Below are 22,900 nucleotides of genomic sequence, written 5' to 3' on the forward strand. Positions count from 1 at the left end.
AGCAGGTTAGCTGTAAAGACTCACATTCTAATCAGTATTCTGCAAACTGTGTGTGCCTTTTTATATGCCCTTCTCTGATCAGAATTTTCCACACACCTGATGAAGGAACAGCGTTTCTGAAAGCTTGTGGGGTTTACTATCAAATAAACTGGTTGGACTTTAACCTGGTGTTGTGAGACTTCTTACTGTATTTCTCCCATATGCAGCTCACTTCATTTCTCCTCTGCAGCAGTTGACCATACCATTTCATTCTCTTAATGGCTTCTTCCTTTGCTTCTACAATCTTTACTGACCTCTTAGTGAACTGGTTGTGATCTTGACCTTTCTCATCTCAGCACCTGAGTCTCATTAGTGTCTAATCATTGTACCCCTCTTCTTGATGTTGCCCAAATCTTGCAAGATAAAAGAAGACCATCCTAATAACTGTTTTTTAGATTTTTCCTTTTAGCTTCAGTGGTACCTTTCTATCAGATAACATTTCACTGCACTTCTTCTGATTACTCCAGCCAGAGCTTATCTTCTTCCATCTTCTGTCACCATTGACCTTGAGATATTTGAAACTACTAAATTTTCTCCAATCTTCACAAGAACACAAATAGGAGAGTAAACCATATGGTTCATCAAGCTTGCTCCACCCTTCAATATGATCTTGCTGACCTTGGGCTTCAAGCCTGCTCCCCTTACTCCTTCCCTGGGGGTCAAAAAATCTGTCTGTCTCAGCCTTAAATGTATTTACTGATGAAGCATCCACAATTCTCTGGGATAGAGAATCTCAAAGATTCACAACCCTTTCAGTGAAGTAATTCCTCCTCAGTCCTAACTGGTTGGCTCCTTACTCTGAGAATGTGCCCAAGTTTTAGACTCCCCAACTAGCAGAATCTCTGTTTCTATACTATCAAGTGCCCTCAAAAACTCAGTCTCCTTTCAGGTCTTCTGTCCACAAAACTTCTGCTTTTTTTCTCTCCTCTCATACAATAAGGATTTATAGAACCTTGAGATTGCAGATTTTTGAGGTATAACATAGCCGTTCCTTATTCCTCAAGTTCCTAAGATTCCTTCAGCATTGCCAGCACAGGCAATGTCTTTAAAATGATGTTGAACTGTGTTCAGAAGCTTGATACCCAAGAAATCATGGTAACACCGTCAACAATTTTCCAACTTTTATCTCCATTTCTCATTATTCCGGCATTCCTTATTTGGAAATAGTCCAAATTCACCTCTTCCATTGGCTTAGATTGTGAGTAATCTCGTGTCACCCCACCTCTGTAACTAGAGTCATATAGACTAAAGACAAATGTCCATCACTTATTTCCCTGGTCCTCCAGATTTTATGTTTCATAGTGAATAAATAACACTTCATTTAGATGCAGAGCTTTCGCAAACAGTGTCATATCCTCTTATCAATAATAGACCTTTCGTAAACTTTTTGAGACTTTTTCCCTAAATCAAAAATCTGAATCCATATTTCAGTTATTAAATGTCTCTGCAGAACCTTTTCCCCTAAATCAAAACGTTGAATCCATTCTCTTAATTTTTTTAAGGTCACAAGCTTTTTTAAATCTGATAATTAGGAAACCTCCAGTGTCAAAGCTTGGAATAGTTGTGTGTTATATAGGGTAATTATGTCTTGAAGCTTCATATGTTCCCCAGGGGTTCAGTGGTTGAACTTTACACCTGGGTCCTGAAAATTTTAGTTGAGTTCTGTTCAGCCTATTTTGAATCTTCAAATATTAAAGATGTGGGAATTCTCAAGTTTTCAACAACGCCAAATTGGCTGTGTTCTGCTTAAAGAAGAAATGATGCAAATCCCCTTGAGCTGGTGCAGCTGAATTATTGGGTTCAAATTGGAATAGGATATGTAAGTAGATCAGCCAAGCAGCATTAGGTGGAGAAACTGCAGCAAGATATAGATCTCCTAAACCACAGCAAAAGTATTTTTGTTCATTTTTAGGTTCCAAACAGCATCTTGATCTTCCTCTATGCAAAATGTGTCACAACAATGATAGATTTACTGCAAACAACCTTAATGTCATGCTAAAAGCAAGGTAAGAATTTTGAATTCCATTTTTATCAAATAACCTAAACAGTAAAAGAGAGGGTGAGTACTGTATAGAACCTAACAAGACAGTGTGGCGGCTTTAAAGGATATTAAAGGACAGCTTATTGGCTCTCCCTCCACAGATATTAACCACAAACAGAGTGAATGGAACTTTTGATCTTAAGTTATAGTTTAGTTTCAGAAACTTGGTAATTTCAATGAAGTAAGCTTGGATAGCAATTTTGATACTGTACTGCCATTGGTTAGAGGTTGAGATCTTTCATCTGTCTTTTTAGCCAGAGCAATAGAAGGATATTTATCCTTGGCAGAATACACAGCTTGTTCATTAAGAATTACTGCAGTATAAAAATGACTTGGTGATGTATCAAGAAATGAAATGTGTGAATGCATTTGCCACAGAGAAGGAACAGGTTTTACTCACCAGCATTATCCAAAGTGCACCTACCTGATGCTTACTCATTTTTATAATTTGATATTTGCAGGTATAGAGTTATTGCGTGTACAGAAATTGTAAATGCCTTTTTATTTCCATTTCAAAATGATAACTTAATGTTTATAAAAATAATCAAGGCCCCCCCCCCTGCCGCGTGCGCGCACCTCAAACATTAAACTTCTTGTTGATTCTGTGGGCACTGGTCTTCCACTAACTTGCCCAACTGATCATGATTTGCATGTTCAGTAGGGTAATTGTTATCATACTGGACAAGTAATTAAAGAAGTCATAAGTTCACATTGAAGTTGGATTTAATAACCCTGCCTCCTTATCCAGAAGGTGGAGCTGACATGCTATTCATAGAACACTACAGCACAAACAGGCCCTTCGGCCCACAAGTTGCACCAATCACGTCCATACCTACCAAGCCATAGAGCTATCTGTAACTCCCAATCCCATATACTCACCCAGAAGTGTCTCAAAAGACCCCAGCGAGTTTGCCTCTACCACCACCAACAGCAGCCGATTCCACTCACTCACCACCCTCTGAGTGAAAAACTTACCCCTAACGTCTCCTCTGTACCTACTTCCCAGCACCTTAAACCTGCGTCCTCTCATAGCAACCATTTCAGCCCTGGGAAATAGCCTCCGAGAATCCACCCTATCTATTCCTCTCAACATTTTATAAACCTCTATCAGGCCGCCTCTCAACCTTTGTCTCTCCAGGGAGAAGAGACTTAGCTCCCTTAACTTATCTTCATAAGGCAAGCCTCCCAATCCAGGCAACATCCTTGTAAATCTCCTCTGCATCCCCTCAATATCCTCCACATCCTTCCTGTAGTGAGGTGACCAGAACTGCGCACAGTACTCCAAGTGGGGTCTGACAAGGGTCTTATAGAGTTGCAGCATTACCTTCCAACTCCTAAACTCAGTCCCTCGATTAATGAAGGCCAGTACACCATACACCTTCTTGACCACGTCCTCCACCTGCGAGGCTGATTTTAAGAGTCCTATGGATCCGGACCCCAAGATTCTTCTGCTCTTCAACACTGCTAAGACTCCTACCCTTGATATTGTACTCCTTCATCCCATTGGTCCTGCCAAAATGGACCACTACACGTTTGTCCGCGTTGAAGTCCTTCTGCCACTTCTCCGCCCAGTCATGCATCCTATCTATGTCACGCTGCAACTTCTGACATCCCTCCAGACTATCCACAACACCACCAACATTCGTATCGTCGGCGAACTTACTAACCCATCCCACCACTTCCTCATCCAGGTCATTTATGAAAATGACAAACAGCAAGGGTCCTAGAACAGATCCCTGGGGCACTCCACTGGTGACCGACCTCCATGCAGAAAAAGACCCATCCACAACCACTCTGTGCCTTCTGCAGGCAAGCCAGTTCTGGATCCACAAGGCCAAAGCCCCTTGGATCCTGTGCCCTCTCACCATCTCGAGAAGTCTTGCATGGGGGACCTCATCAAATGCCTTGCTGAAGTCCATGTAAACCACATCCACCGCTCTTCCTTCGTCAATGTGTTCAGTCACATTTTCAAAGAACTCAACTAGGCTCATAAGGCACGACCTGCCCTTGACGAAGCTGTGCTGACTATTTCTGATCGTTCTAAACTTCTCCAAATGCTCATAAATCTTGTCCCTTAGACTCCTCTCTATCAACTTACCAACCACTGAGGTCAGACTCACCGGTGGTAAATTCATCCATATATGGCTATTAAAGCCTTAGTCCTTTCTTCTGCGCCTTTCCCCTGCTATGCCCAGACACACTGGTCAGTGGTTATCAGTAAGCCTAACTCTTGATTCTTTTGATTTCTTCTTTCTAATAAAAGGTACTCAAGCCATTTCTGAAGCCTTGCCTGTGTGTAGCTATACCCATTCTAATCTAGTGTTAATATTGACTCCTTCTTGGAAAATGTATTGATTTTTTTTCCCTCCTCTAATTACTTCCAAAGAAATGGGGTGTAGGATGAGGTTTCCAAAAGCAAGATGTGGACTTGATAATTTTTAATGTTACCTTTAATCTGCAATTATGTGAAGAAACACAGGCAATTTTGGATTTTATTATATACTTTTGGCAATATTGGTGCAATAGTAAGGTGGAAAGTCAGGAACAGGAATAGGCCATTTGGCCTCTTGGTCAAGATTTCTCAAATCTCATGTTTCAGTAAAATCACCCAAATTCCAGTGGGCATAGGCCCAACCTGCTCAACCTTTCCTCATAAGACAACACCTTCATCCCAGGAAACCAGCTTGATGAATCTTCTGTGAACTGCTTCCAATGCAAGTGCGTCCCTGCTTGAGGAAGGAGACCAAAACTGTACATAGTACTCTAGGTGCAGTCTCACCAGTGCCCTCCACAATTGTAGCAAGACCTCTCTGTTTTTGTACTACAATCCCCTTGCAATAAAAGGCCATTTACCTCTCTGCTTGCTATACCACCTGCTGCCCTTTTGTGCTAATAATAGGCACTACTTTGTTGTGATTTCCTTCAAATTATTCTTTCCTGAGACAGTGAGCAACATACAAATCACTCTCCTCCAGGTGAAAATTTGTAAATTTGGCTGTGCACCCTTTTGATTGGGAGTGACGTTGGTGCCATTATGATGCTGACTAAGATTGCAAATTTCTATTATCGTTTGTTTTTGCTATTCAGAGTCATGGCTGCAGCTTTTTGACTAGGAGAGCTCTCTGCCCTAGAGGCACAGAGATGTGCAGGTTAGGTTGATTGGTCAAGGTAAATTGCCTCTTATTGACAGGGAGATTAGCAGAGTAAATACTGGTGTTTCGAGGATAGGGTCTGAGTGGGAGTGTGGTTGGTGCAAACTTGATGGGCCAAGTGGCTGCCCTCTGCACTGTAGGGATTGTATGTATGATCTTCTAGTTATTTTGAATAAATTAATCTCTGATGTACCTTTGCTAAAATACAGTTTTCCCAAAATAAATTGGTTTGTCATTAAGCTCAGCCATTCTGAATTTTCTCAAATGTCTGAAGTGGGAAAATGAACAATCTAGTATCTTACTGAGAATTGAAAAGTTAGAGCAGCTGACTGGGGCCGAAGTATATTGTATGATAAAGTTGTAGAATAAAAGCTTTAATTTCACTGATCAGGTTCCTAATCTTTACTACAGAATGTTATCACAGGAGGTGAAGACCTTATTTTTATTTTTGTCTTTTGGATCCCACTGCTGTTTTTGAAAATGGGAATATAGTTCTTTGGTAAAAAAACTAACTACATGGAAAATGCTTCAACTAGCCAGTACCCAGATATCTAAAGCTTGCACCAGTGCTTAAGAGATTCCACTGCAACTTCTGGTTTATATTAAAACTTCAGATCACTGAGCTTCACAACTGAATATTATCCCATTGGGAAATACCAGCAGCCCCATACATGATAGCTTAATCATTTGCATTCTGAGAATTGAAATATTGTTTACAGTTTTGTATAGATTACTTCCAAGGGGATAATGTGTACTGAGTTCTAAAGCAAACGAGAGACCAAGAACGATATTGGCTCACAACTTGCTGGTTCCCAGGCATTGTATTTTTTGGGGCGGGGGTGGAGGGGGGCTACCTCAGTAATATACTAGGAATCCCCCTCGGAAGTTCTCATGTAAAGCTTTATCCAGCAATTGCCCAGAAGTCCTCTGGGCAGTTGTACTGCGCTGCCATGAAATCCTTGCCTTTTTGTACCGCACTGGTGTCTCACCCAACTTGAGTAAGGAAGGTTGGGTGAGACAGGGCTTCGGAATGCCACCAAGAGTAAGTGTTGAGTCTCTGAGGAAGTTATGGGCCATTGTAATGAAGCAAGTTGCAGTATTCTGTTCTGTGAATCCACATGAATATCCTTCCAAAGGATTATTCCAAATGTAGTTTCAACATTGATATGTACTAGGTTCATGTCCTTGATAAGTACCACAGTATATGATTACTTATTTATGCATGTATTCATTTTCAATTCCTATAGGACTTGAATTGCTTTAATTTCATGTCTGTAACTTTTAAATTGGTGGATTAGTTTACCAGTTAGAAAACAGTGTCTGTTGTTGATTTAGACTTGGTTAGTGATGGTGTAAAGATCCAAATGATATGTTAAGATCATGGGCAACTGTTTAAAAGAGGCAGTTGTGCAAGTGTTTTAGATGAAAGAGTAACGATGAAGGAAGCTGGTAAAACAAGACAGAAGGAAGAGTAGAGTTGGGGCTTATGACTTGAATTTTGATGTTTGCTTTTCTGCTGGTGAAAAATTCAAAGTGAGCTTTAATAGATAATAGTTCAACATCTTCAGATGTAACTAGAGAAATGAATACTTTATTATACATATTTTTGGTATCCAGTATAAACTGCAAAGACCTTTAGCCTCCACAGTTTTGAAATCTAAATGATTACCCTAGGAGTAATCATGCTGGGTTGTAATTCCGATGGTGTTACCTGCTAGTCTGTACTTTGCCAAAATTTGAGCCCAGATTATGTTCATAATTCAGGCACTGCAGCTGCATTGGTTTGGTTGGTGAGGAGGATAGGCAAGTGCCTGAGACTGAACCTATTTGCACCTGACATTTTATTTTCAGCAGAGATTGTTGGTTAACAGTCAGCTGTGGAAACTACACCCTCATTGAGAACAACTTGCTCAATGCAAATCTAACCTGAGACTTTGATTATTACCATTCTGTGCACCGTATTTACCAAGATGGCCTGAAATGTGTAATTGACATATGGAATAGAAAAGATCAAACAATGATATACAATGATTATTACATGGATTGTTTCTTTCACCAGAAAATGAATTGATAGTAAAGCACTTGCAAAGCTTTTACTCTTAATTTCGTGCTTTGAATGAAGTGTGAATTTGAGCTTTGAGCAAACGCCAAAACATTACTTTGGTGAATAATCTGGAGGAAAATAAAACCTGGATGAAAGTCAAACGAGAGGAGGCTTGTGTAATTGAAAACATAAAATTAAAAGGGACTGATAACTGACTAAGCAACGTACTCTACTTCAATTTTACAGCAAGTGGAATGGTTTCCCCACCATTTAGTGAAAATGGATGTCCTGGTAATGTGTTAAAGTACAATGACTTAAGTGGGAGGAAAAGTGTTATTTTCTGGATTAAAATAACTGAACATTTTTGTTCAGCAACATGCACGTGCATGCTCGCTCACTCTGTGCAGTCTCCTTAGATGCTATCAGGCCAAGAGAAATGTGTTACTTGGCTCTCCCCTACTCTTTGCAGTTGCTAACGTTTTCATAAATTTGGGGAAGGAATTCCATAACTGAAGGCATAGCAGCACAAAAATAGTCGTAATAGGAATGCTCAAGAGGCCACAATTGCAGGAGTACAAATATCTGAGGGTTGGCAATATGGAGAAAATTAGAGAGAGGGTTGGGGGGACCATGAAGGAATTTTAAAAACAAGAAACCTTAAAAATTGAGGCATTGCTACGCTATAGAATTCAAGACAATGGACATATTTCTCTTGTCTTAAGTAATTGTGCAAGATTTATAAAATCTAAAATGTCTCAGCAGCATGAGTGTATTGTTTAATGGTCTCCTATTGCAGTTTAAGTTTCAGAAGTGTTTCATGTGATGGTCTGCAGCACATGGCCGTTCAGTACATGATCTAGGACAGAATGCTTTTTATAGCTGAATTATCATAAGTCTTGCAGTAATCGAAGAGCAGACTTGCTATTTTGCTATCTTGAGTTTTTTTAAAGAACCAGATTAAATGCGGTTTTATGTATGGGCAGAATGAAGAATAGCAACTTGCCACATCACTGGTTTGAAGCTTGTCATGTCCACACATATTTGCTTTTGTAAAGTTGAGGAACCCTGTTAGAGGCTCCAGTTTACTCTGCAGAACATTATTTAATATGAAGAGGAGGCTAAAGCAAGTAATGAGTTTGATACAATATTCTTCAATGTATAGTCAAAATGTACCATTGAAACTTCTTATTTCTTCAGGAAAGCATTCAAAATGTCTTGTGTTTGGTTATAGATACTTTTTTTGGTGTTTATATATGACTGATTTTGTTTCAATAAATTTCAGCCAAGATTGTGTTTCAATTCATGGTGGGGTTTGAAGTCACCATCTTCTGACTCTGACAATGGTGTGAACCGAACATGGTTGAGATTTAAAGATAAGACCAGCTAAGAACAGTCAAATACTCTTTGACATAGATTCTACTGGGATTAAAGGGGCTTTATTTATGTAAACTAATCTATGACAACTCAACTAAAGTAGCTTGTAATATTCTTGACATTCTGGAGTTTTCATTTTATTAGCGTTTTTTGAGTCAGGGAGAAATGTTAGGGAGTTTACTGAGAACATTGCTTTCTCACCAACATTCATGTTCATTATTTTAAGCTTTCTCTGACAACGATTGAAATGGCCTATGAGTTGGTTACAGAGTAGCAGAGTCATAAAAGCAAATCACATGTCTGCTGGGGGATAATTCGTGATGCATGAAGGCTCCTTGTAGTTATTGAGATACTAGGGTGCAGAAGCTCAATCTGAGGTTGAAAAGATTAGAACTGCTGGAATGGTGATTGGGTGAGACCAAACTTGGGTTTTCAAAACCTTGTAAAGAACGTAAAAGGCTGAAATAGGTCTGCAGTTTCATTGTTTTGAGTTCATGCGGAGAAAAGTGAGTTGGAGTAGGATATTCTTGATTTCCTCACCTTGGAAATGTAGAAAGGAAGGACGTGTGTGGAACAGTATATTTGGAGCCCAGAGTAATAGATTTGGAGAAGTATTGAACATAGATTCAGTAAAATGGAAACTGGTAAGTTTGTGAAAGAGGTGAATTTGTGCTTGTTATGAGAAATTAATTCTAGCATGGCATACCCAGTTACGAGAATTGTATTCATACACTAGGTAGTTAAGAGGAGAAGCAATATTTGTGCCAACAAAGAAAACCAAGCTTTTTGGAAGCAGCCTTGGATGTTTGAGTTATAGGAGTTTCACCTGAGGCCAGAGGAGGTGAATGGTGCTAAGAATTTTGATAAAAGAGCAGGGATTAAACCATCAAAATTAAATGGATATAGCTGTTTTTGTCTTGGGGGAGTCCAGATGAAATCATATATTTTAAAGAATTGATTACTGCAAGTTTTTAATTGCATAAATGAGGGTAATGCAGGAAACCATGATGCAGTTATTCGGACATTACTAAAGGTATGATTTTCTTTAGATTTAAAGCACACAAAGTTGTTAAATGTGGAGTGCACGCATTAGTAAAAGTAATGGACAAAAATTGTTGGAAAAGCTTAGCAGGCCAGTTAGTATCTGTGGAGGGAACTTAATGTGTCAGACCCATCAGAATTGGAAGAAATTAGCGATGAACAACATTTGGAAAGGAAGATCATGACACAGGCATGGCTGAACATCAATGCACAGAAGTGAAGAAAGTGGTACAAAAAGGTTGCTGGATAAGAAGACAGAGCTCTGGATAACTTCCAAGTTAATGGGAAGTCAAAGGATGAGCCTTCAACTATAGCATAGATGAAGCAACGACAATAATTTCTCCCTCTGTCAGTAAGACAAAGGAGATAGTCATGACATCAGGAAGTGTAGTGGAGTCATGCTCCTGTCTACATCAACAGGAATGAAGTGGAAATGGTTGAGAATTTCAGGTTTCTAGGTGTCCAGATCAGCAACAACCTGTCCTGGTCCCTTCACGCCAATGCTGTAGTTAAAAAAAAACCCACCAATGTCTCTACTTTCTCAGGAGGCTAAGGAAATCCAGCACGTCTGCTATAACTCTCTCAAACCTTTACAGATGCACTATAGAAAGCATCCTTTCTGGTTGTATCACAGCTTGGTATGGTTCCTGCTCTAACCGAAACCGTAAGAAATTATAAAAGCTCATGAACGAAATCCAGCCTCCCATCCATTGGCTCTGTCTGTACTTCTCGCTGCCTCGGAAAACAGCCAGCAAGGACCTCATGTACCCAGGACATACTGTCTTCCACCTTTTTCTTTCGGGAAATAGATACAAAAGTCTGAGGTCACGTATCGACCAACTCCAGAACAGCTTCTTCCCTGCTGCCATCAGACTTTCGAATGGGCCTACTTCGTATTATGCTGATCTTTCTCTACACCTTAGCTATGACAGTAACACTACCCTCTGCACCTTCTTTCCTTTTCTATGAATGGTATGCTTTGTATAGTGCGCAATTAACAATACTTTTCACTATATACTAATGATGTGATAATAAATCAAATCAATTGGAGAAGAAATTAGTCATGAAAGACAGAGCAGAAAATAAATTAAAAAACTGCATGTTGGTGCCTAGCATTAGCACACTAGGAAGATTAATTAACCCACTTATCTTGTTCTAGTGCTACAAAACAACGTATGTTTATTTTATGCCTTTATTTATTTAGTGTCTTTAGCATTGTAAAATGTCCTAGGGAATGTCACAGGACCATTAGCAAACGAAATTTAACATCAAACCGCATGAGAAGATACTAACAAATGACAAAAGCTTGGTCAGACAGGTTTTAAGGGGTGTCTTGAAAGAGATGGAGAGGTTTAGGAATGTAATTCAAAAGTGTGAGGCATGACCACCAGCGGTGATACGATTAAAATTGGGGATGCTCAAGAGACTGGAATTGTTGGTGTGTGGAACTCTCTGAGGATTGTAGGGCTGGAGGTGGTTAGAGGTAGGCATGGCATGAAACTGTGTAACTGTAGATAGGGAGCCAGAGATAGCTCTTTGCAGAACATCAGAGTGGGAAGAGAAACCTTGCAAGTAACACACTACAAAGTGCCATGTTGCCTACTTTCTGACTCTGTACTTCTTGCTGTACAGCAACTCATTGATTAAAAAGAATGGTAAAGATAGTAGAAGAGAATACATGAGAAGAAATGGGAGTGAAGAGGTTAAAAAAAAAACTTCCCTTAGTTTTATTGACCCTGCGATGTTAAAATTGGGGCTGAACAACTTAAAGCAAATGCTATTTACTCAGAAAACAAAGTATTTAAAAAGTCTACACGTGCCAGAAAACAGTTGTGCCTGAATTTACAGCAGCATCTTAGTAAAAGTGAATTCTCCAACATAATGCAGTGCATATAAATTTAATGTGTAAAATCAATCCCAATCACCATTTGGGTGCAAAATCTTTGGACCCATATCTTCCCTTCTCCATAACCCCTAATTAGTTCATTCCTCCTTCCTTCACACCTCCCCTCCTTCAGATTCCTTTCCTGCTCCCTCCATTTGTCTCCTTCAACCCTGACTTTAAACATGTCCACATGAATGCTACAGGAGGAATTTAATAAAGCAATATGAGTAGAGATGGATACAATCCTTATATGCAAATGAAATATTACCTCAGCAGACTGATTAATAATACACAGCTGGGGAATAAAACTGAAATTTCTGAAGTGCACCAGGTCAGTCTTTAAAAATGCAAACGGTCAACTTTTGGGGTGAACTGTTCATCAGAAAATATCCAGACTGATGAACGGCTAAACCCAAACTAACTTTGTTTCTGAAGAAGAGTCACATGGACTCAATGTTAGCTCTGTTTTTCCACAGATGCTGACAGACTTGATGAGTTTTTCCAGCAGTTTCTGTTTTTATTTAATATTTCTGATATCTGCAGTATTTTGCTTTTTATGTAACTACCTTTCCATTGCTGGTCAATTAATTTCTGGTCACTTCTATTTTCATAGAATCCCTCCAATGTAGAAAGGGCCTTCTGGCCCATCGAGCCTGCACTGACGACAATCCCACCCTATCTGCGTAATATACGTATTTGCCCTGCTAAATAATCCTTGACCTTAGGGGCAATTTAGCATGGCCACTGCACCTAACCTGCACGTTTTTGGACTGTGGAAGGAAACTGGAGCACCCAGAGGAAACCCAGTAGACACGGGGAGAACATGCAGATTTCACACACAGTCACCCAAGGCTGGAATTGAACCCGGGCCCCTGGTGCTGTGAGGCAGCAGTGCTAACCACTGTGCCACCATGCTGCCTTGCGCTTTTCCATACACAGGTAGACTGTTTTCTTTCCTATTGGGACCAGCTATACAAAAGTACTACACACTCGCAAGCTTCTTTATTCACTAATCTTGATGGTGTCAATTAAATTTTCAATTCCACTTCAAAGGTTGGAGATTGGTTTTGGGTGCACTTGTAAGAACATCCCAATCATTAGAGGTTACAGTCACATTACAATATAAATCAATGCTGATTCTTACCCTCGTTTTAACTTGAGCAGTTCTGTAAGATGCTGATGAAATCTGCCTGTGTTTAGATTACTGTATGGTTTAATGCATTAATTTTGATTTGGTTGTTTTGTGCTTCCTGGGGTATTATTTAAATTAATAATTAATTCACTGCTTTACATGCTACAAAAGCAGTTCAGGTTGCCATAACGAGTAAGTCCATCTTGAGCTATTATTGTTTGCTGAGAGAACATAACAAACTATATTCAGAGCTTTATTATACTCTTAGGTAATGCAGTGTTGGGTGCAATTTATGTTTGCATTAATTAAATGGCAGTATTCTACATTGCCTGCAGTAAAAGAAGGGCTCAACCTGAAAACCTGAACTCTGTACGGGCTTATTAGAATTTAGCAGAGAAGTGAGGTCATTGTACTTGCACTTACATCACCGAACTTGGCTATAAGCAGCACAGTTCAGAAAGTCAATGTTGACTGATTCCCTTCCAGCATTTCTAACTTTGGTTCTGATCAGAAAGGTAGTTTTTCAGTGAATTGAAGCTTGTACCCTTATGTGTGGTATGTGGATTTGTTCTTGTAACACATTCAGCATTTTTCATGTGCACGATGAAACTGGTAGAGATCTACAAATCTTAACTATATACTTTTAAACAACAAAACACATCGAACCAGTGTCAGCTATGGTATCTGTTAGAATGCTGGACTAATGACACAGAAATTCAGCAAAAGTCCCATGATAAGTGTGGAACTAAATTTCTGGTCTGGCACAGGAAAATGTCCTGATGTTAAGGACACGGTAATGTTCTACATTAACTTTTTTCTTTAAACTGTAGGAATGCAGCTGAGGTGAGGGTCCAGATTAGTAATTGGAATATTGGGATAGGAAATTATATTTCAGAAAGAACTCTGAGATGAACTTCCTGTTGGTGCTCACTATCGCAGATGTCAGATCAGCCTTCTCAAAAGCCAACCTATGGAAAGCGACTGTCCCATATGGGGATACCCGGACAAGCACTCAAACCCTGTGCAGATCAGCTGGCAGGGGTATTTGCAGACATCTTTAATTTCTTCATATACCTGTCTGAGGTCCCTACCTGCTTCAAGAAGACGACCATCATCCCTGTACCAATGAAAAGCCACGCAGTGTGCCTTAATGATTATCATCCAGTGCCTCTGACATCATCATCATGAAATGCTACGAAAGGTTAGTCGTGGCACGGATCAATTCCAGCCTCTCTGTTTGGATCCACTAAAGTTTGTTTATAGCTGTAAGAGGTCCTCAGCAGTTGCCATCTCCCTGGCCCTACACTCAACCCTGGAACACCTGGATAACAAAGACACCTAACTATGGCTCCTATTTATTGACCACAGATCAATTTTCAACACCATTATTCCTACAAAACTCATCTCCAAACTTTGTGGCTTAGGACTTGGCTCCCCCCTCTGCAATTGGATCATTCATAACCCACAGACCGCAATCAGTAAGGATTGGCAACAACACCACCTCCATGATTATCCTCAACACCGGTGCCCCAGAAGGCTATATTCTCAGCCCCGTATTATACTCCTTATACACCTAAAACTGTGTGGTCAAATTCCCCTTCAACTCGATTTTCAAGTTTGCGGATGACACCACCGTAGTGTGTCGGATCTCAAACGGTGAGATGGAGTACAGGAAAGAGAGAATCTAGTGAATGGGTGTGATAACAATCTCTCCCTCAATGTCAGTAAAATGAAGATAGTCATCGACTTCAGGAAGCATAGTGGAGGACTTTATCAGGGACGTGATAGGCCTGGTGGTATTATTATTCAACAATTAATCCAGAAACCCAGATAATGCTCTGGGGACCTGGGTTTGAATTCCAACACAGCAGTTGGTGGAATTTGAATTCAATAGAAAAATATCTGCAATTAAGAGTCCATTGATGACCATGAAACCATTGTTGATTGTTGAAAAAACCCATCTGGTTCACTAATGTCCTTTAGGGAAGGATTAAGGAAAATCCCAAGACTTTTTATACATAAAGAACAAGAGGGTAGCCAGGGAGAGGATTGGCCATCTCAAGGACAAAGGAGGGACCCTATGCATGGAGCCAGAAGAAAGGGGTGAGGTATTAAATGAATACTTTGCATCAGTATTCACCAAAGAGAAGGACCTGGTGGGTGATGAGTCTGGGAAAGGATGTGTAAATAGTTTGAGTCATATTGAGATCAAAAAAGAAGAGGTATTGGGGTTCTTGAGAAACATTAAGGTAGATAAGTCCCCAGGGCCTGATGGGATGTACCCCAGAATACTGAGACGGGCAAAGGAGGAAATTGTTAGGGCCTTGAGAGAAATCTTTGTATCCTCACTGGCTGCAGGGGAGGTGCCAGAGGATTGGAGAATGTTGAGTGGATTGGATTGGAGAGTGTTGTTCCTTTAAGAAGGGGAGCAAGAATAATCTAGATGATTACATAAGAACATAAGAAATAGAAGCAGGAGTAGGCCATCCAGCCCTTCGAGCCTGCCCCGCCATTCAATAAGATCATGGCTGATCTGTCGTGTCTCAGTTCCACATTCCCGCCCTCTCCCCATAACCCTTAATCCCCTCGCTTATCAAAAACCCATCAACCCGCGTCTTAAAAATATTTAGCGAGGCAGCCTCCACCACCTCAACGGGCAGAGAATTCCAGAGATTCACCACCCTTTGATTGAAGAAGTTCCTCCTCAACTCCGTTCTAAACCACCCCCCCCCCCCCATCTTGAGGCTGTGCCCCCTAGTCCTACTGTCCTTTGAGTGGGTAGAGTCTCTCCACCTCTATCCTATCCACCCCACTCATCATCTTATACGTCTCAATGAGATCTCCCCTCATTCTTCTAAACCCTAACGAGTACAAGCCTAGTTTATTCAGCCTCTCCTCATAGCTCAACCCCCTCAACTCCGGTATCATCCTAGTAAACCTCCTCTGCACTTCCTCCAAGGTCAAAATATCCTCGCGTAAGTGCAGCGACCAAAACTGCACACAGTACTCCAGCTGCGGCCTCACCAATGCCCTATACAGCCTCAGCAAGACCTCCCTACTTTTATATTCCATCCCCCTTGCTATGAAGGCCAGCATCCCACTCGCCTTCCTGACCACCTGCTGCACCTGCAAGCTGGGTTTTTGCGACTCATGCACAAGGACAGGCCGGTGAGCCTTTTATCAGTGGTAGGGAAATTGTTGGAGAGGATTCTTCAAGTCAGAATTTATCCCCAGTTGGAAATAAGTGGACATATTAGTGAGAGGCAACGTGGTTTTATGAATGGGAGGTCGTGTCTCATGAACTTGATCAAGTTTTTTGAGGAAGTGATGAAAATGATTGAGGGTAGGGCAGTGGATGTTGTCTATGTGGACTTCAGTAAGGCTTTTGACAAGGTCCCTCATGGCAGACTGGTGCAGAAGGTGAAGTCGCATGGGGTCAGAGGTGAGCTGGCAAGGTGGATACAAAACTGGCTTGGCAAATAAGACAGAGGGCAGCAGTGGAAGAGTGCGTTTCTGAATGGAGGGCTGTGACAAGTGTTCCTCAGGGATCAGTGCTGGGGCGTTTGCTGTTTGTAATATATATAAATGATTTGGAGGAAAATGTAACTGGATTGATTAGTAAGTTTGCGGATGACACAAAAGTTGGTGGATTTGCGGATAGTGATGAGGACCATCAGAGGATACAACAGGACGTAGATCCGTTGGAGACTTGGGTGGAGAGATGGCAGATGGAGTTTAATTTGGACAAATGTGAAATAATGCATCTTGGAAGATCTAATACAGATAGGAAATATACAGTAAATGGCAGAACTCTTAGGCAAAGGGATCTGGGTGTACAGGTACATGGGTCACTGAAAGTGGCAATGCACGTGGAGGAGGTAGTCATGCTTGCTTTCACCGGCTAGGATATTGAGTTTAAAAATTGGCAAGTCATGTTGCAGCTTTATAGAACCTTATTTAGGCAGCATTTGGAATATAGTGTTCAATTCTGGGCGCCACACTACCAGAAGGATGTGGAGGCTTTGGAGAGGGTACAGAAAAGATTTATAAGGATGTTGCCTGGTATGGAATGTATTAGCAATGAGGAGAGGTTGGAGAAACTTGGTTTGTTCTCACTGGAGCAACGGAAGTTGAGGGGCGACCGGATAGAAGTCTACAAGATTCTAGAGGCATGGACAGAGTGGATAGCCAGAAGCTTTTGGAAGAGTCAATTACCAGCGCACGTAGGTTTAACTTGCGAGGCGCAAGGTTTAAAGGAGATATACGAGGCAGATTTTTTAGAGTAATGGGTGCCTGGAACTCGTTGCCAGGGGAAGCGGATATGGTGGTGACTTTTAAGGGACATCTTGACAAGCACATGAATAGGATGGGAATAGAGGGATATGATCCCCAGAAAGGTAGGGGGGTTTTAGTTAAGCCAGGCAGCATGGTTGGTACAGGCTTGGAGGGCTGAAGGGCCTGTTCCTGTGCTGTAATTTTCTTTGTTCTTTGGTAAAGTTGAGATCAAGGATGTTATTTCAATCTGCTGGCTGCAGATGCATCTGTCCATGATAGTATCGGTAAGAGTGACCACCGCACAGTCCTTGGGGAGACAAAGTCCTGCCTTCATGTTGAGAATAACCTCCATCGTGTTGTGTGGCACTATCACTGTGCTAAAGGGGACAGACTTCAAACAAATCTAGCAACTCAAGACTGGGCATCCATGAGTCACTGTGGGCCATCAACAGCAATGGAATTGTGCTCCAGCACAAGCTGCAACCTCTTGGCCCAGCTTATCCCCCACTCAACCACTACCATCAAGCCAGGGGATCAACCCTGATTCAATGGAGAGTGCAGGAAGGCATGCCAGGAGCAGCAGCAGGCATATCTAAAAATGAGGTTTCAACCTGGTGAAGCCACAAAACAGGACTACTTGCATTCCAAATGATTAAAAAAAAGTGGCAAGTGATAGACAGAACTAAGCAATCCCACATCCACTGGATCAGATCTAAGCTCTGCAGACCTTCCACATCCATTCATGGATAATGATGAACAATTAGACAACTCACTGGAGGAGGAGGCTCCACAAATATCCCCATCCTAAATGATGGAGGAGCCCAGCACATCAGCAAATGATAAGGCTGAAATATTTGCAACAATCTTCAGCCAGAAGTGCCGAGTGGATGATCCGTTTCGGCTTCCTCCAGTGGTCGCCAGCATCTCCGATGCCAATCTCCAGCCAGTTTGATTCACTCCACATGATATTAAGAAACGGTTGGACGCACTGGATACTGCAAAGACAGTGGGCCTAGATAACATTCCGGTAATAATACTGAAGGCTTGTGCTGCAGAACTTGCTGCTCCTTTCGCCAAGCTGTTTTAGTACAGTTACACGCTGGCATCTACCAACAATGTGGAAAATTGCCCAGGTACGTCCTGTACACAAAAAGCAGGACAAATCCAACCTGGCCAATTCCTGTCCCGTTACACTCAATATCAGTAACTGATGGAAGGGGTCATCATCAGTGCTATCAAACAGCATCTACTCAGCAATAATCTGCTCAGTGATGCCCAGTTTGGGTTTCGCTAGGGTCAATCAGCTCCTGACCTCATTACAGCCTTGGTCAAACGTGGACAAAGAACTGAACTCCAGAGGTGAGGTGAGAGTGACAGCCGTTGACATCAAAGCCGCATTCAACTGAGTGTGGCATCAAGGAGCCCTAGCGAAATTGAAATCAATGGGTATCAGGGGCAAACTCTCCACTGGTTGGTGTCCTATTTAGTACATGGTAAGATGGTTGTGGAGGGTCAGTCGTCTTGGCTTCAGGACATCACTGCAGGAGTCGGTCATGTCCTAGGCCCAGCGATCTTCAGCTGCTCCATCATAAGGTCAGAAGTGGGGATGATCACCAATGACTGCACAAAGTTCAGCAGCATTCGTGGCGACTCATGCTGAAGCAGTCCATGTTCAAATGCAACAAGTTCTGGAGAATGTACAGACTTGGCCTGATGAGTGGCAGGTAACATTCATGCCACACAAATGCCAGGCAATGACCATCACCATTAAGAGACACTCTAACCATCGCCCCTTGACAGTCAGTGGTGTTACTATCACTGAATACCCCCCACTGTCAACATCCTTGGAGTTACCATTGACCAGAAACTCAACTGGACTCACGGCACAAACACAGTGGCTACAAGAGCAGGTCAGAGGCTAGGAATACTGCGGTGAGTAACTCGCCACCTGACTCCCCAAAGCTTATCCATCATCTACAAGGCACAAGTCAGGAGTGTGATGGAATACTCCTTACTTGGGTGGCTGCAGCTCCAGTAACACTCAAGAAGCTTGACACCATCCAGGACAAAGCAGTCTGACACTACATCTACAAACATTCAATCCCTCTACCACCGATGCTCACTAGCAGCAGTGTGTACTATCCACAAATGCACTGCAGCAATTCACCAAAAATCCTTAGCATCTTCAAAGTCCATGACCATTTCCGTCCAGAAGGACAAGGGCAGCAGATAAATGGGAACACCACCTGCAAGTTCCCCTCCAAGCCACTCATCATCCTGACTTGGAAATATATCACTGTTCATTCACATTGCTGGGTCAAAATCCTGGAATTCCCTCCCTAACAGCATTATGGGTCAACCCACAGAACATGAACTGCAGTGATCCAAGAAAGTGGCTCAACAGCACCTTCTCAAGGACAACTGGGGATGGGCAATAAATGTTGGCCAGCCAGCGATGCCCATGTCCCACAAATGAATAAAAAAAAGGACACGCCCCTGTCTACATCAGTAGGGACAAAGTGGATGTGGTTGGGAACTTCAAGTTCCTAGGTGTCCAGATCACCAACAACCTGTCCTGGTCTGTCTACACCAACATTATAGCTAAGAAAGCATACTAAAGCCTCCACTTTCTTAGGAGGCTAAAGAAACTTGGTATGTCCACTACAACTCTCTCCGACTTTTACAGATGCATGATGGAAAACATCCTTTCTAGTTGTATGACAGCTTGGTATTGCTGCTGCTCTGACCAAGACTGCAAGCAACAACAAAGGGCCGTGAATGAAGCCCAGTCCATCATGCAAATTATCTGTTGACTCTCTATACTTCCTGCTGCCTCCGGAAAAGTCGCCAGCATAATCAGGGACCCCACACTCCCCAGACATACTTTCTTCCCCCTCCTTCCATTGGGAAAAGCGATACAAAAGTCTGGGATCACTTACCAACTGACTCGAGCAGCTTCTTCCCTGCTGCTATCAGTCTTTTGAATGGATCTACCCCACACTTAACTTGACCTTTCCCTACACCATAACTATGACTGTAACACTACATTCTGCACCTTCTTTCCTTCTGTATTAACAGTGTGCTTTGTATAGCACACAAGAAACAATCCTTTTCACTATATCAGTGAATGTGACGAGAATAAATCAAATCAAAACAGAAGCCTTGGAATCATTTTTGCAAACAATTGTAATCCACAGTGGTAGGATATTAGGCTCAACTTTGGTGAATTATAATAGGCTGGATGGCTTTCTCATTCTAACCACATGAAATCCCTGCAGACATTTAATGCATTGCCACATAATGCAAATTGCTGTCAGATGAAAGGATGTGAGTGATGATCGATCACTTACTACACCCCCCTTTCTCCCGCCCACCCCTCCTCTCTCGCCCATATTCCTCCCTCGTCTGTATGTGTCCTCTCCTTCCCCTACCCCCTCTTTTTCTCGCTCCTTTGTTTTTCCCCCCCCCCTTCTCTCTTGCCCCTGTCCCTTTCCCTATCTGCCATTTTAATTTACTTCCACTAATGTTCCTTCCAAGACATTAGCTGCTTTCTTGGTAAATGGTTTCCTTCATGCATAATTCCTAAACTGATCTATTATGCTTCCTGATTCTTGAGCGTCTGCAATTTATAGTCTAAACTGCCTAATTCTTTTGGGTTTTTTTTCTACAATAATGTTCATGCAGCAGGTTGCGGTTTCACAGCAGTTTTGCACCAGTCATGATTGTTGCTGTAGCATTGCTAACTTTTTTTATAAAATCCATTTGAGCAAGTGTCATGAGCTGATGTGTTAAGCACCAGCATTGACAGGAATGAATAGTGTGAATTATAGCACAAGATATAAACAGTGCTGAACTTTGAAAAGTTATGGCAGCAAGAATGAAGTGGAAAATGTTAAGAGATTCCATTTGTAAAAACAGAGGAACACGTTAAAAACTCTGAAGTGAAGATTAAAAGAAAAAAAAAACTGCTGTCTGTCCTCCATGTGAGATGAAGAATTATTTGTATTTTTTCTTAAATATATCATACAATGTATTTTATTCTATCACCAGTTGTGATGTTGCTTTAGTTAACTGTATAGGTGAGCTTTTGTGGACAAATGCTGTATGAGGATTCTAAATTAGTTTCAGAACTTGTTTTGCTCTTTAACTTGGAGAAATACCTGGTTCATAGTAATAGGTTAGAATTTTTAGTATTGGAAATAATAAAGTGTAATTGTAGAAAATGGGATGAATGCAACTAAAACAGCTGAAAGGGTATTACACTTAAAAGGTTGGGGCCATGTTGACATTTGCTGTTTATAACAAGGTAAGATCCTAAAGCAGGTAGGCTTACTTGGCTAGAGAATTGATGATGCGGTGTCTACATGGTTTGCAAAGAAATGAGCTGAGAGAGTTTTTTGTTTTCAGTGAGCCCGAGAAGATTGTTATCGTGGAGTGTTGCTGTTAGCTGAGCCTGTGTAGTTGGGGTTCAGAAGAAGTCCCACAAGCTGTTTAATAGTTCTGTGTAGTTAGGGCTGGAGAGCTGAGAAGCTCACAGAAGGTCACTTGCTCCATGTTATGGCACAGAAGTTGTCCTGGAAACCATTTATAGCCTGGTGTAGCTGGGGTGGTTGAAGCTTGATGAAATCCAGGGTCTGTGCCAGCCCAGAGAAGCAAGCCTTTTAAAGAGATGAAATTGCATCAGTAAGTAAAAGCTGGAGCACAGGCTCTGAAATCCAGGGGAACATTGTCTTGGGAGACTAAATTAAAACATCATGAGATAGACAGTCAGAACGGAAGCAGCTTTGAGGGGATTCAATGAAATTGATTGACTCTTAAATGTTAAATGATATCTGGGTATGTTGCTGAGAAATCTGTGGGATCTGCCTTGGCCGCATTTGCTATTTATTGTACACGGTTATCTGCTAGACTACGGTTTGCCTGTTATTTCACACATATCTCTCGTCCTGAGTACAAGATATGTATTGTAAGTTGTGTTATCTTTTTGACCTTATATAGTAATTTTTTTGTTCAATATCTGAGGAATCTTGTGGCATTATTTGCTTAGTAAATGTCTTGAATTTCAAACTTTGTCTACGAAATATGAAACGTTATTGGTCCTGAATCAGATCTTACCAAAACCTAGGGGTCTGGTCTAGGATCATAACATTTTACAAACCATGAAAATGCTGCTGGCCAATCCTTCGATGCTATAAACATCCTTCTTAAACCCAACCTTTGCTCAGAAACTCTGGGACTCCTGTCCTAGTGCACTCATACTAGGATCGCCAACTGTTGATGCAAGTGTGCATCACAGATAGTGATTTGTTAGTTGGCCATCTTTCCCTAGCATCATTTTAGCCCATTTCTCTTCCACATCTAGGTACTGCACCTTTTTATGTCAGTGCTCAGGTGTGTATTGTAGACAGCTAGCTGTTTTCAATCACACTTGACTCATGCACTGCAGCGATGCTATCAGACAGTTTTGTCCAACTTCTGGGCAGACATCCATAATTTTCTCCAGCTAAACATTTGAAAGATCAAAGTCATCCTTTTCAGCCCCAGCACAAATCCATATCCTTTCTACCCTTCTTCCTTGTCCCTAACCACTGCTTCCAGTTGAACCAGATTGTTTGCAGTCTTGCCTTGTGTTCTACTTTTGAGTTGAATTTTCCATTTCTTTGTTCAACATCACAATGACTGTCCATTCCATCTTTGTAATATTGGCCCCTTCAATGCTTTACAGTGTAAAATGCTTGTCATTTTACCCAGTCATGCTGGTTAATTATAACACCATTCCATATCATAGGCACAGCTGAAGCTAGTTAATTGATCAATGATGAAATTTGGGGTCTTATAAGTTTAGTATCATTATCACACTATTTTCCATGAATTGAACTAATGGTGCAGTTTCTCTTTTTGGCTAAAAATATCTCCA

The 22,900-nt window shown here is 41.4% G+C and overlaps 1 protein-coding gene across 11 annotated transcripts in view; it reads left to right on the forward strand.

The window, feature by feature from the left end:
- Positions 1-22,900, forward strand: part of LOC145349167 (inositol polyphosphate-4-phosphatase type I A) — a 171,202-nt gene that overhangs the window by 21,097 nt on the left and 127,205 nt on the right. For 10 of the 11 annotated variants that reach the window (XM_080197574.1, XM_080197575.1, XM_080197573.1 and 7 more), the window contains exon 2: positions 1,952-2,045. The exons of the other annotated variant lie outside the window; for it this stretch is intronic. The gene's annotated coding sequence lies outside the window, so the exon portion shown is untranslated. The remainder of the gene's footprint in view (positions 1-1,951; positions 2,046-22,900) is intronic. 11 annotated transcript variants of the gene reach the window in all.

This window comes from Carcharhinus amblyrhynchos, chromosome 10, assembly GCF_965287045.1.
Source record: "Carcharhinus amblyrhynchos chromosome 10, sCarAmb.v2.hapA, whole genome shotgun sequence".
In the NCBI taxonomy this organism is placed as follows: Eukaryota; Metazoa; Chordata; class Chondrichthyes; order Carcharhiniformes; family Carcharhinidae; genus Carcharhinus; species Carcharhinus amblyrhynchos.